The sequence below is a fragment of the Tiliqua scincoides genome, chromosome 3 (assembly GCF_035046505.1).
Source record: "Tiliqua scincoides isolate rTilSci1 chromosome 3, rTilSci1.hap2, whole genome shotgun sequence".
NCBI lineage: Eukaryota > Metazoa > Chordata > Lepidosauria > Squamata > Scincidae > Tiliqua > Tiliqua scincoides.
This window is the reverse complement of record NC_089823.1, coordinates 121,111,511-121,128,351: the sequence shown is the minus strand read 5'-3', so window position 1 is coordinate 121,128,351 and position 16,841 is coordinate 121,111,511. Positions and strand designations below refer to the sequence as shown.

At 43.8% G+C, this 16,841-nt stretch overlaps 1 pseudogene; it reads left to right on the top strand.

Annotated features, from left to right (window-relative positions):
- Positions 1-1,538: 1,538 nt before the first annotated feature.
- LOC136646247 (5S ribosomal RNA) lies at positions 1,539-1,658 on the top strand (annotated as a pseudogene).
- The last annotated feature ends 15,183 nt before the right edge of the window (positions 1,659-16,841 follow it).

The window sequence follows — 16,841 nt, the reverse complement described above, 5'->3', positions numbered from 1 at the left end:
TTATAATGTTCTTTCTCATCCAAGTTCTTAATATAGTTTCCATTGGGCAATTCTTTTCCTTCAGTTTTTATTTCCCTCTATTCTTCATTAATGCCGCACACTTATCTAGTCCAAGCTCCATTGCGATATCATTACTATAGATACGAACAATGTTTATTAGTGATTCAGATTGGAACTTTCCATACAACTTCAAATCACCCATGGGGAGCAGTTGATTTATTTTATTTGATGTTTTTGATGTTTGGGATCCAAGGCCTGTTTTATTTAATATTTGTGAAAGTGGAGTCATGGCAATAATAAACAGCAGAGGCAAAAGTGAGTCCCCTTGAAAGATGCCTCTCATGATGTTCACTTGACCGAGAGTCTCGCCATTGATTGTTAACTATTTATTCCACATGTTCATTGCCTTTTTTACAAATACCTGAATGTTTTTGCTGACACCTGTTATTTCTAACCATTCTAACATCCAAGCATGAGGCAATGAGTCAAAGGCCTTCTTATAATCGATTCATGCAACACTTAGATTTGTTTTTTTCTTTTTGCTATTTTCTAAAAACATTTTGTCAATCAACAATTGGCCTTTTGTGCCTCCGGTAGCTTCCCATGGGGGGATGATGATGATGATTAAACACTTCAACAAAAAAGTTCACAAAGCAGTTTGTCTGGGGTTTTTCAAAGGCTTGAAACCAACAGGCTTGACAAAGATATAGTGCCTTTCAGTATCTCTATGAAACTGGGGCATCCATTATTGCTTCAGATCATGCTCATTTCCTTCAGCTGGCAGCATCCCATAATTGCCTTCTATAAGACCTACAGGTATTTCAGCCCAACCCCATTATACTCAATGGGGCTAATTCCCAGATACATGTGAATAGGATCTGTTTGGCTTGTTATAAAGGTATTATAGGTATAACCTAGTTATCCACTGACTTTTCACCCACAGTTTTATCTCAACACGATGAGAAGGACCCTTTAAATTAAAGGAAAAAAGTTGTTTAACAAAAGCCTCATTAATGAGGGAGAGGGCAGCCGACAGACAATCCATCATTGATCAGACAATCCAACATTCTCTCTTTAGGCACTTAGAACAGATTAACTCCAAGGTAAGCAAAGCCTCCCTCCCCCCTGAACATGTAAAAGAATGCAAAGGGAAATGATTATCACCTCCTCTTGCATTCTTACCTTGCACTGTACTCCAGGTGAAGAGAGGGGTTGCTGCCCTGCCTCTCTGTCTGGAGAGAGAATGACTGATTGATGTCTACCTGATGCCTCTGTCCTGCATTACAAAGGTCAGCAAGGCTGTTTTTAAATCAATGAGCAAAGGGGCATTATTTTTTTAAATGGATTTCCTTTAACGTGATTTTTGGCATCCACATAGGTTCTGGGAATGGAATCCTTGTGGATACCAAGACTCAGCCTGTATTTTCTCTAATACAGTGCCATCACTATGCATGACAATTTCACAAAAGTTAAGCAGGAAATGGGAAAAAGCATAGGTCTAAGCTCCCAGGAGCTTACAATCTACATTTTATTAGTAAGGGTGCAGCAACTGTTACCCTGCACATGCCCGATCTCATCTGATCTCGGAAGCTAAGCAGGGTCAGGCCTGGTTAGTACTTGGATGGGAGACCGCCTGGGAATACCGGGTGCTGTAGGCTTCTACCATAGTCTTTCGAGACTGAAGGTTGCCAACCATTTTTTAGTAAGGGTGATGACAAATAGAAAGGAAGAAAGGGAGAAGCTTGAATTAATAACAAAGAATGAATGTGAACAAATACAATGAGATGAATTCAACCTATTTTAATATTTAAATAATTCCCTGGCCTAAAGGAGATCGAGACAGTCACCAGCAAACCAGCTGTTGGAAAAGTTGCTGTTCCAAGGTGAACAAGATTTGTTCCAAGTAAATACAAGACATTGCTTCTTCGCCCAGTTAGATGTGATTGACTGTATACCTTGTTAAATAAAGCTCTAGCACCCACTCTGGCCAGTCCATAAATTTCTTCTCTAAATCTTCAGGAGACAAGCAAAGAGCCCCTTGTGGAACTTTTAGCATCCTGCAACACTGGAAATAGGTATACACACCTGGCTAAGATGTTATAGCATATGGGCCTATCTGATGGAGCCTAGCATGTGGACTAGCATGTGACATAGGGCAACTATTGCAGTGGTCAACCCATCTGGCCACACACTACACATGCCCTATGCCCTTTGCATTATTGTTGACACCTGCTGATGCAGCTGTCCATATGTTTCCGTCCTTGTCCCCCAACAATTGTCTGCCTTATACACCATGGCAGCACAGAACAGCGAGCTTGTGACCACAAATATGCCTCCCCACTACTGGAATCCAAAGAAGCAGAGTGTGAGGATCCTGCAGACCCTGAGAACAGAGAGGTCCCTGCCCAGAGGTCCCTCTCCTTGAAGAGTCAGCTGAAGTAAAAAGGCCAGCTGAAGGCCAGCTGAAGTAAAAAAAGCAAGTAGGCTGGGAAGATGGGATCACTGTGTGCGAACAAAGCAACAACACGTGCGATCAGGTCAAACTGTATATTGCAGTCTCAAAGATGGAACCATATCAGAAAGAGAAACACAAGCAGGGTAGCCAAATACTTGCCCCCAGCAGGGCTGCTGTGCCATCCAACAGACAGCCAAGTAATACTGCCAGCAGCTGCCAGTGGCTCCACTGTCAGTGCTTCACTGTCTGCTGTGCAGTTTGCAAAGCCACAAGGGCTGGACCGGAATGAGCAAGGCAGCAACTTTACCAAGCAATGGCTTGACACATAGTCATCATGGCAGGCAGGCAGACAGGCTGTAGGTTTTCCCTGGGTCTGCAAGATGCCTTCACCTGTGGGACAGCTGCCCCAAAGGAAACCTACAGTCTGCCTGCAGTGATGACTGTGAGCCCGGCTACTGCTTGGTGACCTACTTGTTGCTGACCTTCTTGATCTTGTTCTTGCAAGAAACAAAAAAACACAAGGGGAGCACCAGTGAGGTAGACAACAATTAAACCTCTTCAAACCTCCAGAGCACCAGCCCTTGCAATGATTCAAATAGGTCTGTCTACTTAGCTTCTTGCTGGTTCTTGCCTTGGCTACTGGTTTGGCCATTGGTTTCCACTGTGTTGTCTAGTTCAGTGGTTCTCACACATTAAGCACCAAAAACCAGTTTTTAGAATGAGAATCTGTCGGGACTCATCAGAAGTCATGACCAGAAGTGACATCATCAAGCAGGAAAATTTTTTCACAATCCTAGGCTGCAATCCTACCCACACTTACCCAGGAGTAAGTCCCATTTACTATCTTTGTTAAAAGAATATACATAGCAGCTTGTTAAAAGTACAGGTCGGTAACATTTCCCCAGATGCAGTCACATACCATGGGAGCATCACGTTGAATATTTTAAAAATAAAATGGGAACCCACCTGAAATTGGCTTGCAACCCACCTAGTGGGTCCAGACCCACAGTTTGAGAACCACTGGTCGAAGTCAGAGCTGTTGCAGTTCCTGCAAAAATATGTCTCAGAAAACCTTTCAATTTAGCCTTGGCATATGCAAGACAGTTAGCAAAAAGGCCTGAATAAGCAACTCCATGCTCTCCAAAACACATTCATTGGAAGATGAATGTCTGCCTTGCTGAAGATATCTTGTAGGAGACTGAACTCTGAGTAGTCTGAATATGAATCAAATGCCACTGTAAATTGTGTTTGCTTTCCTTGTAAAGAGGTCAGGTCAATCAATATACTTTACCAAGGACATTGCATTATTTGCAGAACATGCAATTGCTGTTTGGATAGTAATTGATACGCTGGATGTATTGAATATTTTTAAACCATGTCATTGTGAACTTTCAACACCACAGAAGTATTTTTAACCCTCTTCACTACAATTCCATATGAAGCTGTTCTTTTCGCACATTTAACTGTTTCCCAAAAATATTACACGTTCTGAATGCATGATGTTTTCACCAATTAATGTGCCACGAATGGAAGATTATTATGTTGTATTGTCAGAAGAATCCAAGTCTGCAATGGGTCTTGAATCTTCACCCAAAGGTATATCATATGGGAATGCACCAGACTGCAACTCTGTCCAAATAAGGCAACTGCAGTGACCAGAACAAACCATCAGAAAGCCTCTTTATAGGCAATAGTAAGTTAGATCATATTCCCTGTCCCCCTAACAAAAGCATCTGGATCACACTTGTTTGTTGGTTTGAGCAGCAGGGTCACTGCCTCTGCTACTCTGCCCTTGGGCTTGGCATCATTCCAAACCCGCCCCCTTATACGGAAGCAGGGTCTTGACATCTTGTAATTTACAGTTGTAAATCTCAACCACCATATTTTGCCATCAGGCTCATAAAATCTCAAAGAAGCATGCCTATAGGAATTTATGACCTTGAAACTTTGCTCATTTTTTAAAATTACCCTGACGATCTAGAACATAAGAACAGCCCCACTGGATCAGGCCATAGGCCCATCTAGTCCAGCTTCCTGTATCTTACAGCGGCCCACCAAATGCCCCAGGGAGACACCAGATATCATTCTGATGCCCTCCCTTGCATCTGGCATTCTGACATTGCCCATTTCTAAAATCAGGAAGTTGCACATGCACATCATGGCTTGTAACACATAATGGATTTTTCCTCCAGAAACTTGTCCAATCCCCTTTTAAAGGCGCCCAGGCCAGACACCATCACCACATCCTGTGGCAAGGAGTTCCACAGACCAACCACATGCTGAGTAAAGAAATATTTTCTTTTGTCTGTTCATCTGAAAAGGGCTTTCCAGGATTTATTTGCATTTTACTTTAGAAGTACCATAGATACTCAAATATAGTATAGTATAGTAAAATTTTTGCCAAGTAATCAAGCTCCATTTATCACTTTGCCTCATCTCCAGGTTAATCAGAGGGCAGAGCTTTTCTACTCTGAAAAGTTTCATTTCTTGCTCAAGCGGGTCATTAGAAGCAATGCAGAGATCATTTGTTTCTATAGTAACTTTCCTGCCCGAACAGCCCCTCCTGACCAAGGAATTGTCAGATAGAGGTTAAAAGAAAAGATATTTCAGACCTCATTGATAAATTAAAGATCAATAAGTCACCCTGATGGCACCCTGATGGCATCCACCCAAGGAATTAAGGAATTGAAGAATGAAGTTGCTGATCTCTTGACTAAAATATGCAACTTGTCCCTTAAAACGGCCATGGTGCCAGAAGATTGGAGGATAGCAAATGTCACGCCAATCTTTAAAAAGGGAAAGAGGGGGAACCTGGGAAACTATAGGCCCGGGTCTATACATATATACCGGGTAAGATGGTGGAATGACTCATCAAAGATCGAATCTCAAAACACATAGATGAACAAGCCTTACCGAGGGAGAATCAGCGTGGCTTCTGTAAGGGTAAGTCTTGTCTCACAAACCTTTTAGAATTCTTTGAAAAGGTCAACAGGCATGTGGATGCTGGAGAACTCGTGGACATTATATATCTGAATTTTCAGAAGGCGTTCGACACGGTCCCTCACCAAAGGCTACTGAAAAAGCTCCACAGTCAGGGAATTAGAGGGCAGGTCCTCTCCTGGATTGAGACCTGGTTGAAGACCAGGAAACAGAGAGTGGGTGTCAATGGGCAATTTTCACAATGGAGGGAGGTGAAAAGCGGTGTGCCCCAAGGATCTGTCCTGCTACTGGTGCTTTTCAACCTGTTCATAAATGACCTGGAGACAGGGGTGAGCAGTAGTTTGCATATGACACGAAACTTTTCTGAGTGGTGAAGACCAGAAGTGATTGTGAGGAGCTCCAGAAGGATCTCTCCAAACTGACAGAATGGGCAGCAAAATGGCAGATGCGTTTCAATGTCAGTAAGTGTAAAGTCATGTACATTGGGGCAAAAAATCAAAACTTCACATATAGGCTAATGGGTTCTGAGCTGTCTGTGACAGATCAGGAGAGAGATCTTGGGGGGTGGTGGACAGGTCGATGAAAGTGTCAACCCAGTGTGCGACGGCAGTGAAGAAGGCGAATTCTATGCTTGGGATCATTAGAAAAGGTATTGAGAACAAAACAGTTAAAATTATAATGCCGTTGTACAAATCTATGGTAAGGGCACACCTGGGGTATTGTGTCCAGTTCTGGTCACCGCATCTCAAAAAGGATATAGTAGAAATGGAAAAGGTGCAAAAGAGAGCAACTAAGATGATTGCTGTGCTGGGGCACCTTCCTTATGAGGAAAGGCTACTGCATTTGAGCCTCTTCAGCCTAGAAAAGAGGCGTCTGAGGGGGGACATGATTGAGACATACAAAATTATGCATGGGAATGATACAGTGGATAGAGAGATGCTCTTTACACTCTCACATAACACCAGAACCAGGGGACATCTACTAAAATTGAGTGTTGGGAGAATTAGGATAGACAAAAGAAAATATTTCTTTACTCATCGTGTGGTTGGTCTGTGGAACTACTTGCCATAGGATGTGGTGACGGCATCTGGCCTGTATGCCTTTAAAAGGGGATTGGACAAATTTCTGGAGGAAAAATCCATTACAGGTTACAAGCCATGATGTGTATGTGCAACCTCCTGATTTTAGAAATAGGCTATGTCAGATGCAAGGAAGGGCATCAGGATGCAGGTCTATTGTTATCTGGTGTGCTCCCTGGGGCATTTGGTGGGGCTGCTGTGAGAAACAGGAAGCTGGACTAAATGGGCCTATGGCCTGATCCAGTGCGGCTGTTCTTATGTTCCTGGGAAATTCCAGCCAAAGCTAAACTTTTATTCTCCTCCATTCCCTTTTGCAAATGCTGCTGCAACCTGGTTCTTTTTTGCAAATGCATGGATTTGGCAGAAGTCTTTTTTTAACACCAGGATGGGATCCTCCTTTCCATTTTAAATAAAGTCCCAGGCTACAATTCAGTGCACCATTATTTAAGAATAACTCCCATGGAAAGCAGTGGGTCTACTTCTGAGTAAAAAGGGTTGCAAATATATGCAGCTGCATCTGTCTGCTGTGAAATGAATTGTGCACTCCCAGTTATGTGTTATAAGTTGTATGTTATATGTACAGCTTCTGACTTAACACACCAGACACCTTAAAGGTGAGTTTGGTTCATGGTTCTCCTGCAGTGGTTCCCAGCCTTTTTCACTGGCATATCCCTTGGCAGCCCATTTCCATAAATTGTACCCTTAATATTAGCAAAATGTTTGTAATAATACAAGCCCTCATCTCCTCTCTATAAAAACCCAGACTTCATGTATTCATCACATATTTTCTCTTTTCATCTGTTTCAAGAACAGAAGACTCTGCCTTTGCACTGCTTTGGACCAGAAGTGTCTTGAGAAATTCTGGGTGATTGATCACTTTCCATATTATGTTTCAGCTTTTTTACTGTGCTGGTTTTCAATCACTGGTTCATAGATGATGACCAAAAACTAGCTATTGGTGGGGCTTTCACAGCCAACTAGCTCCCTCCCTTCCTGCCTTGCTAGTCCTTGCAAGGCATTCTGGAGCAGGACCTGCCTTTTTCTGCCATTATTCCATTCTTTTTCAAGAACCCCTAAAGGTCCTGTTGAGTGTCCCTGGGAGTACATGAATACCAGGCTGGGAACTACTGTTTTACTGGTATGTTGTTTACAGTGCACTTACTCTGATAGTGTTTACAAAAAGGTGGTGAAGACCAGAATTTAAAAAGAATAAAAATGTATCTTATGATATTTTACTATGTCTTTAATAAATTAGAGACTACAGTTCTTAGTTAACAATTAGTGGTAGGTTAATTTTCAGGATCTGGTCTCGGGTAAAATCAGCCAAAACTATAGTCAGACACCCCCCTAAGTTTAACCCCCATCTTATCCGAGGGTCATAGAAAATTCCATGATTTTTTGATTTGGCTCAAAACCTGTCCTTATCTGTGGGATCAACTTATAGACGAGTGTCTGTGGTACATTTATGAAGCCATCAAAATGAGGAATCCTTAAGTTGTTAGGGTTGGCACCTAAATTAAAAAAAAAAAAAGAGAAATTCTTCCCAGGAGGACACATCTGAAAATGTTAAATGAAAATCAAATTCAATGAAAATCAAATAGAAGGGGGAAATCTATTAGGATGGTTCTGCATATTTCTAAAATGTATCATTATCCAATACCTGATAACTAGATGTATCATTGTCCAATGCCTGCACCCACTTCAACAACTAGAACAGTGGTTCTCAAACTTTTTTGACTGGCAGCTCCCTTGATCTACTGGGGCATTGGCTGCAGTTCCCCATTACTACCACTATCTGATACAATTCAGTGGTTCTCAAACTTTTAGCACTGGAACTCACTTTTTAGAATGAGAATCTGTCAGGACCCACCAGAAGTGATGTCATGACTGGAAGTGACATTCTCAAGCAGTACAATTTTTAACAATTCTAGGCTGTAATCCTACCCACAGTTACTCAGGAGTAAGTCCCATTTACTATATTGTTAAAAGCATATACATAGTAGCCTGTTAACATTTCCCCAAATGCAGACACATACTGTGGTAGCAGCAAGTCTAATATATTAAAAATAAAATATTGAAATGAATGGAGACACTCCTGAAATTGACTCGTGACCAAACTTGATAAGTTGCTGATGTGGCAACTACAGTACCCTTAACTGGAAGAAGATCTTGACCTGTTTTGCAACTGTCTAAGGCTGCTATCCTATACACACTTTCCTAGGAGTAAGCCCCACTGAAAACATTGGGGTTTACTTCTGAGTAGACATACATAGGATTGTGTTGTAATTCTCCTCCCTCCTACTTTCTGGTCAATCTACTATCTTCTATCTACTATCTTCTCTCCTGATACACTACTGATCATCACCCCCCCCCCCGAAAAAAAAGATCACCCACCTGACTTCCCAGACCAGTTAAGCTAATTTCATTATATCTGAATCAGACAAAAGTGGGTGAAAGATTACAGAATTAGATATCAGAAATACTATCAACTATTAGCTTGCTGACTTTGTTCAACCATCTGAAGGGAAACAATAATCACACTTCCGACTAGGCCAGTGGTGCCCAAAGTCACAACTGCTGTCCAAGAGCGTCCCAGAAGCCAGATCTACCCAGCGGAGGAGCTGTGCGGAGTTGGAATTAATAAGGCCGCTCACAGGACAGACAGATTCATCCTAACCCCAGATCTGGCCCCTGGGCCAGGGTTCAAGTTGCCCTGCTATAGGCCAAGAGCAGGGTCAGCACCTCACCATATGCTCATTGAGCCCTTGCTAGCTTGTATACATAAGTGGGGGGCTCTTGACCTTGTTCCAGTTTGAAGAGATGATCCTTGGTCATGCTTTGTTCCTTTTTCAAAATGTAGTAATAATGAATCTAATGTTGCATCAAACACAATGAAATACCAATATTGTTGATACCTTCAACATATGTTATAACTTTATTGAATTTTTAAAAGGAAATGAAACCTCAGAAGAAAAAAAAGTGTTACTATACTACTTATTTTCCACTATCATTATACAGCTAGGACCACGCATATGTGAAGGCACAGTGAACATGAGCTAGATTAGGAGGTGGGTCCTAGAAAGAGGTGGGTCATAAAAATTCCTTTCCATAAGGACTATGGACAGAAATCTTAGGTGTAAACTACATTTTATGAGGAATAGTAAAGTTAAACTAGCATGTGTGCTTCTAAATAGTATGGGGGAGGGTCAAATGGGATGAACCACAGCAGCAGTGGGGGCTTTAAGCACTTTGTTCCAATACAGATCTAAAACAAATTGTGTCCCCTCCCAAATGCAATGTTAATTAGATAAAAACAAGCTTCCTTTGACCTTGAATGGATTTAATCTCTTTCTCCCCCCATGGAGTCGTTATGGGGGTGCAGGCCACACTGGGTGATGCACACGGGTGTATGTGTGTAACACCACTACTGGCCAAAATTTTTTAAATTCTGGTATTTTAGAATAATACCATCATGTTATATATCACTGGTTCTCAAACTTTTCTCACTGGGACCCACTTTTTAGAATGTGAATCTGTCACCACACCCACTGTTTGGGGTGTTACCCCACCCACTATGGGAGGAAGTTCATCGTGTCAGTACGCACTGGCCTCCTGCACTAGGTGACACAAACCCTACTGACATCACTGCCTTTGAACAAGGCTCAGCACAACTGCTGGTTTTCTAAGAGGACTGTGCTCATGCAGTCATGGTTGCTGCATTTGTTTTGGGCAGGAGGTCTGGTCGAGAGGGCAGAGCCTCCATTAGCCCGAAGATAACACTGGAAGGTTGCCAGTCCGAGGCAGTTTGTGGCTCCCCCCGCCTCCAGCCCACACTACAGATACCCCACTGTTTCAGAAAGACCAGAAGCATGTCTGAGCCATGCCACGGGGACATTGGCTTCCCCCGCCTCCAGTCCACACTACAGACTACGTGGTATTTCAGAAAGACCAGAGGCATGTCTCAGTGGAACCACGGGGACATTGGCTCCCCCTGCCTCTGGTCCACACAACAGGTCAGAAGGATAGATCTTGGTGGTACACTGAGGGTGCAGTCCAAAGTGCACCCTAGGCCAGCACAAGTCCTGTGTGCCAGTGTCCTGGTGTTGCAAAAGTGCCATAAATCACTTCTGTGCCACTGGGTGAGTCAGGAGGCCGGTGCAGGGGACCTGCACCAGTTTCCAGAGGCCAAATGCGACCCAGCAGTGCCAGCGGAGGGTGAGTTTGCACCTGTGGTGGGCTGCCAGCATGGGGGTCTGGAGAGGGGGATGGGAAGGCAGGTGGTGGGCAGACGCATGGGTGGACTGGGACCAGGAGGGGATGGAGCCAGGATCCGGCACTTAGCTGGATCCTAATCCCCTCTTCCACGGCCCGGCCTCGTGTCAGGCTGCTCAGATCTGCGCCACCTCTTTAGGTGGAACAGATTCGAGTAGCCCTATTCAGGCCACTGCCACATTACACAGGGGAGGATTCCCCTTGCCCTGGGTTGCACCACTGCCAGCCTCAACCCCATGCTGGATACAGTGCAGGTCACCCGCCTGCCTGTTCCAGTGCAAGATAAGCTTGGGCTCTGAGATCCTATCCCCTTTCCCCAACCCAAAATCCCTTCTGGGTCCCTTTGGGGAGAAGGGTGGGATATAAATAAAGTTTATTATTATTATTATTATTATTATTATTATTATTATTATTATTATTATTATTATTATTATTATTATATTCTGAGTCTCCTCAGACTTGCACCAGCAAAATAGCTGGTGTTGGCAAAGTAGCTGGCCCTCTAAAGGCCAGGAGGCCTATGGGGAGGTAAATAAAAATAAGTTTTACTTACCTGTCTGGGATCATCTGGTCTCCAGTCTCCATAGTATGTAGTGTGCTCTGGCAGTGGTGCAGCATGCTGAGGGCAAGCATGGGCTAAGATTGGACCCATTACTTTGGAATCGTTTAATATCTCTATATCAAATAACAAGCAGATTCCCAAATCTTAACACATTGAAAATTACATCAATATTATGCTATCTTGTTTCCACTGAAAAGAAGCATCAGTTTTCAAAGCATTTATTAATCAAAAATATGTCACCAATTTTATTTTTAATGGAAATTAAATGCAATGGAACACAGCTGAGATGGTTAATGCTTTGGCAGCTGGTCTTTGCTATGCTGAAAAGCATACATTTTGATTAAAATGGAAACTCTTAGCAATATGAGAAGCAAGCTCTATGTGTCTGAACTATTTAGAGAATTGAAAACGAAAATACAGACTAGGTATGGTCTTGACCTCTTTGCTATTATATACTTTATTTCAATAGGAAACAATTTGACGGAAACCATTCTTCATCTTTTTCTCATTCTGGAATCATCTATATACAATGTTCCTTCAGAAGTTCGATGGAAGGATGAATAAATATCCTAGTAGCCCAAAGGATATAAAGGGTCAACAGTGAAATGGGTTTCAGTGGCCTTGATTTGATCCTTATCAACATTTTTCAGATGACACAAGAAAATAATGAGCAGAAATATTTTGCTAGTACAAGCAGTTTGGCTATTGATATGAATTAATGGGGTCCTGAAACAATTTAGTTCAAAGCAAAATAACAGTCTTATGTCAGTGGTTCTCAAACCGTTTGGGTAAAGCTTGCCCTGTCCCTTTAAGGGGTTGGGGATGGGGGGAGGCAGTGACACGATCCCCAGGATTAGCATCACTAAGGGGTACAAGGGGGGGGTGCTCTTACTTACTGTGAGTTTGGGCAAGCAGCAGCAGGTGCAAGGAGCCCCACACAGCTTTCTGCAGGACTCCCTGAGGTTCGGAATGTTAGGACGCGAAACCAGAAGTGCTTTGTGCGCGCTGTTTCTGAACATTCCAAGCCTCAGGGAGCCCTGCAGAGGGCTTGCACGGGGCTCCCCGCACCTCCTTCCCAAATCACTCATTTTCATGACTCGAATCTGAGTCACTGACTCAGGTTCCCAACCCTAATCACCAACCTGCTTAATTCACTCCCCCAAATCATCCACCCCATTTCACACACTCCTGCAGATCACCAACTTGCTTGATTCACTCCCCCCATTTCCCCCACCCCATTTTACATAACTCTGCTGATCACCAGAATGCTTTGTTTACTCACCTCAATTCTCCCAGCCCACTTCACATGCTCCCGCAGATCACCAGCTTGCCTAATTCACTCACCCCAGTAGCAGTCCTGTAGCTCCTCTAAGCTAACTGGAACCTTTAAAAATGGTGGCACCTGGGTTTGACAGCTTCCAATATAGCGTTGCCCACTTCATTTGCCATCTTCCAAGATGGCAGCCACCAGCCATTAATTACAGCTCACCATAGATCAGGTCAAGACCACCAAAGTGGATCACAATCCACAGTTTGAGAAACAGTGATCTACAGAATCCAAAGCAAGATTTATTTTATGAAATTCTCATACACTGTACTTAATTGCTAGTTGTTGATGATCTTTGGATGGGTCTTTGGGGGAACAACTTCCTGCAGTAGTACAGCTGGTTACCCAATTTTCTTCATCTATTTATATGTATACTTTATGAACAATATTGTTAGGCTAGGTTAATTTTTTTTTTTTGTTTGTTTGTAATATGTATGGAACCCTCCCCAGCTGGCAGGTCTCCTGCACCCCTGGCAGACTTGCCAGCTTGGTAGGAGCAGAAGGTTGTTTGAAGCTAGAAGCTCTCATGCTGCTGGCTGTGATGGAATTCTTTCCAGCCAGAAGAACTGCATGGGCTGCTATGGATCTCTTTGCTGGGAAGACTTCCCTTTCAAGCTAGACATGGGAATGTTCCAAGTCAAAACGCCTGAGCTCCTTGAAATGTCATTGACCATGCGTGGCTGAAGAACAGAACTCATGGAGTGCAGAATGTAACACCTCTGTGCCAAGGATTCCAAATGCTGACCCCTTCCAAAGCCCATGGAATAAGTCAGGTAAATTATTCCATTGGCTGTGCAACACCAGCAGGATGTCGATTCTTCCTATGTGCTCTAGTTCACTTGCATTAGTTTTTGTTAATGTATTCCTCTTCCAAAACAAAACCCAAAATAAAGTGATTCCAACACAGTTAACAGCCTGGTCTTAGATACTAGACTTTAATCACCACTAAAGTCAATGGGATTGACTTACAGGACTCCTTGGGGTAAGGAAACATTTGCTAAATTGCTGGCACAAATCCAAGCAGCCCTGTTTCTGGTGTTCAGGCCTGGGAGGGAGGATGGGATATGGAAGAGACCTCCTCTGCTGATCTCACCCCTGCTGGAACCCTCCCCACCCTGTTCCTTCCTCCCCACCTCAGAACACCCCCTCCTTGCCTCTGTTCCACCCTCCTGCCACCCCCTCCACCACTCAGCAGAATAGTCACTACCTCCAGCCAGAGGTGGGGATGCCGTGCTGATGGGCCAGCACAGGCCTTTCTGCTGGCACTATTGGCTCTTGAGTAGTTGCAAGCGTACTTTACACTGCAAGCATATTTGCAATACTCTTGGTTAGTTTGGCTACTCACTGCACTGTCAGAGTCATGGAATAGGATTGGGCTGTCAGTTAGTGATTAATAGTGCAATCCTAACCTGCACTGGAACAGGCAGGCTGTTGGGCCTGTGCTGTATCCAGTGCAGGTTTGGGGCTGGCTGAGTCTTGGCCTGAGGCAAGGGGAGATAATTCCTTTACCCTGGGGAGCACTACAGTGGCCCCAATGGGTCTACTTGTATCTACACCACCTAATGAGGTGGCACAGATCTGAGCAGAACAGAGCAGCCTGGAGCCACTCCGTACTGCCTGGGAATAGGGCTAGGATCTGGCATAACCACCAGATCCTGGCCCCACTTCCCGCTCCCCGCCCACTCACCCACAGTCCTGCCTGCTACCCGACATCCTCACCTCCCGCTCCCCACCCGCCCACCCACAGTTCCACCTGCCACCCAACATCCCCCATCTCGAAACACCTCCTTCTCACTCTCTCCACTCCCCCGATCCCCACGCCGGCCTAGCTTGACCAGTACAGACTCACCTGCTTCCGCCATTTTGGAGGCTGGATCTGGCCTCTGCAGACCAGTTCACCTCTATGCACCAGCATGGCTTATTCTGAGGGAGGCAGACACATGCTTTACAGCATATTTGTGATCCTACCGGACCAGCACAAGGGACTTGCACCGGCCCAGGGCACAATTAGGATTGCACCCTAAACTACAGAAATTTCACCTACAGCAAAATTTGAAGTAAACTAGAAAGTTTTTCTCCAAGTGAAATACCTGGGGAATTTTGAGGGGATAAAATGTATCAATAAGACAAACAAACTTTCTTATGCAAAGGGAGTTGCACATAACCCTGTCAATGGATTTTACCGAAAGTGAAATCCAAAGCAAACAGGGAGGTTATTTCTTGGTGAAACATAAAGAATTGCAAAGGGAGCTGAAATAGTTTATGTCACTGCTGGTTCAGAAACTGCTTGTATTAATGTGCATATCTGAGTACAAAATACTAAGCAGCATGTCAAATTGCCTACATGCAGTCTGTTGCATGTGTATGTTTTAAGACACAGGGCTATAACACACACAAGCACACCATTTAATGTAGTACACTTGGAGTTAGATGTAGATGAGCAGACAGGTAATGGCATGTACATAGCTGAGGTTCAGGCTCTAAGTCTATCCGAATAAAAGGGGTGGCTGGAGTGTGACTTTGTACATACATAATAGAATTGTCGTGACAAGAAATGAAATTGAATTAATGTAAGAAAAAATCAGTTATTTATTAAGATAATAACACTGAGTGGAGCCAAAAATAATGAGAACCCCAATCTTATTGGGCTGCTCTGCTGGGAGAACTTCCCTTACTGTATCCACAAATCTCATTCCTACAGGGCGCAGACACGCACTCTCCAGGAGTGCCAGTGGGAAGACCAGAGTGTTCCTGCACATGCCAGATTATCTCCCAGGACCCATCAACAGAAGTTAGTGGAGGAGGTAGGATGGTGTAGGTGGAGGATGGGGAAGAAGTGGAGGGGATGGAATGGGGAGATAATGGGGGCAGGAGATGTGCAGACCAGACCTGGAAATTGGGCTGGTTCAGCTGCAGTGATGGCTGCCAGACCCTATCCCCCTTCCTGGGCCCGATCCCACAGCATGTGAACATGTGCCAGTGATTTTGCTAGCGCAGGTCCAAGTAGACTCCCACAGACATGCACCCCAAGTAAGGGAACAATCACCCAGAGGATTGTTCCTCAACCACCCCTCCACAAGAAGCAGTGGTAGCCATTTTAGTGCAGTTCAATCGCCGGGGCGGGGGAGGGATTGGATTGGACCCTTCCTTTGGATTGCTTTGAGCAGGCTCTGTGTTTATAAAGACATACTAGACTTTGTTGCTTTTTTCAGTCTAATTTGAATTGAGGTGCTCACATTTCTTTGTGCAGTTCATATCATTTTCTCTTAGGCCACTATTGACTTTCCTTAAAATAAATCAAAGGAAGCTGGTATCTAAGGTGTTAGTTGCTTGGTTTCTGTGTCATGAATAGTTTAAATAATGACACTGCTTATAATGCCTTTTATACGTATTTATTTGGCTCCTTTCCCCTCCACACCCCCATCCCCTAACCTTGTTTGAAACTCTGTAATGACATTAACTTAGGAAACTTAACGGATGGAGTGTTTCCTTTTGCCATGAGCCTGCTAGCTTCAATAATACTAAGGGAAGGACAAATTACAGACAAGAATGGTTCAAATTAATTTTCCTTTCCCAAAGGTGTTATATTACCCTTTTCAATCACTCGGAGGCTACCTCTCATCAAATACACCGATATAAAAAAATTTATGTTGGCTGTGCAGTGGAACACAGCTTTGCGCCTGGGAACTGAGAATAAATGCTCTTAACAGGATTGTGGCTGCCTGATGAGATTGTGTTTTCCTCCTGGTAATTAGGAATGTTTATTTTCCCTGCCAGCTTCATACAATCAATTCCAGAATTATTGCATATATAAATAAAAAGGGGTTTTCAATATTTTTGGTATTAACCTATCAATAATTTTCCTCCATAATTTAATGCCAGGGAAATGCAGATTGGTCAGAAACAGGGGAAGATGATTTTCTCTCTTACATTCAGCATGAATCGCTTAGGGAGAACTGGGAGGAAGCTCACTGGAAACCGAGCTCCATTATGGGTTAGGCAGGTAATGGCAAATGATAAATCAGCTCACATCCAAACCCAATATTATGCCTGCCCTAAGGCAGGGCACCCATTTCAGCCTCAGCCTTGCAACACCCCCCTCTATTTGTTCACAGAATATTTAGGAAGAGCTGGAACTTGTGCACACACCTTTCTTTGCAAGTTGGAGACAGTTCACAGGCCTGAAGGATTTCTCTCTCTCTCTCT